The sequence below is a fragment of the Drosophila mojavensis genome, unplaced genomic scaffold (assembly GCF_018153725.1).
Source record: "Drosophila mojavensis isolate 15081-1352.22 unplaced genomic scaffold, ASM1815372v1 contig_151, whole genome shotgun sequence".
Classification (NCBI taxonomy): Eukaryota; Metazoa; Arthropoda; class Insecta; order Diptera; family Drosophilidae; genus Drosophila; species Drosophila mojavensis.
Genome location: NW_025318684.1, coordinates 38,013 through 39,845, shown reverse-complemented (window position 1 = coordinate 39,845; position 1,833 = coordinate 38,013).

Here is a 1,833-nt window from a genome sequence, read left to right as displayed (position 1 = left end):
TTAAAAGTGTTTGCTTTTGAATAGTTTTTTACAAGATATAAGTTTTGCTTAGTTGTGGTTTATTTTTATGAATTTTTAGTTGTGTTTTTTTATGAACTTAGTTTGTATGTAGAAATGATAAAAACATATACAAATTTTCGAATTCGAAGACTTACAATCAAAAAGTATATTTGTAAAAAAAGTGACGGGAACATATCCTGAATCCTAAGCTCAATAGACGAAAGAAAACACAAGAAGACTCTAGTCGAGACTGCTCGACTAGTAGATACCCTCAATCGTCCAATCTGATATTCTAATCACTGCGCTGCAGTGTGAGCAACATTATAAGAATTTATTTGTTGAATAATTTAATTTCTTAATGAAACTTTCAGAACATAATTATAATGTTCAAATGTATGTATATTCCAAAGCACAAGTATTTAAAATACGCTTTTTACAAAGGTGAGGGTGAGGGGGTAGAAATAGGAGTGGGGGGTAAATTTTAACGAAAATCGAAATTGTATAAAATATATATAAGTCTACATTTAAAATTTGGAAGCTCTAGCCCTAAAGGTGTAGGAGATATAATTAAATAACTAGCTTTCGATAAGGCTTTTAATCGATAATAAAATATCGAGAGTAGTTATCGATATTTAGAGAAAAACTAGATATGCGCGTGATATACACGGACCTAGGAAAACAAAATTTTCAAGTCTCTAGCTCTTATATCTTCGGAGATCGACGCGTTCATACATACGGACGGACGGACAGACAGACGGACAGGGCTAAATCGACTCAGCTCGTCGCCCTGACCACGCCTCCTTCTGCCTGTTACATACTTTTAACAAAACCATTATACCCTGATTTCCCATTTTCAATGGGTTCAGGGTATAACAAGTAAGAAAGCTCTAGTCGAGACTGCTCGACTACGAGATCCCCTGAACCCTTCGAGCAACTGATATTTCAATAATTATTCGCATATGCACACATACACGCACACACACGCACGCATAAACACGCATTGGCTGCAGTGTTGGTTTACTATGGGAACTTAATTGTTCAATAACTTTTCTTGTGGATGGACTATCTTCATGAAACTTTCAGATTATGAATATAACATAGATATGCATGTATCTGCACAAGTCCCTAGTATTTGAAATAAGCCTTTTACAAATGTGAAGGTGAGGGGGTGAATTAGAGGTGGGGGGTAAATTTTGACAAAAATCGAAATTGTATAAAATGCATATAAGCACTAACCAGAGAACACATAGACTAGACATGTAGAACAAACTTTTTCAACACTGAAGAACCCGGACAACTTCGTATTTGGTCGGCTCGGTCTTCTGAGCTAAAGCAGTGAAAATAAGGCACGACAAAATCAGTGTGACAGGGCTGCCAGTTTAGCAATTTAGTTGCTAAATCTAGCCACTTTTTAAAAAAATTGCAATTTTTTTTTAAAATGCTATTAGCCATAAATCTAGCAATTTTAAATATTGTTTTAGCAGTTATGTGTGGAGCAGTTTTCAGCTTGCAAAGCTGCTGCAAACATCAAATTAGGTCGAACAAAATGCACCTACATTATTAAAAATGTACTCGCAGTGCATTTCATGGACGACTTGCGAGCCGACATCGGAAACTCAACTTTTAGTCTTCTGTTGGACGAGTCCACTGACATTAGTGTGCAAAAAAAATTAAACTTCGATCATTTTAACAGATATGGACTACCAAGACACGGAAAATGTTGCCATAATTATTATCTACCATATGAGTACTTGACTCAAATTAGTGGCAATGAGAAGTACACCGATTTATGTGAAGAAGCTGACGAACTAGATAGCTGAGATCGTCGCGAAC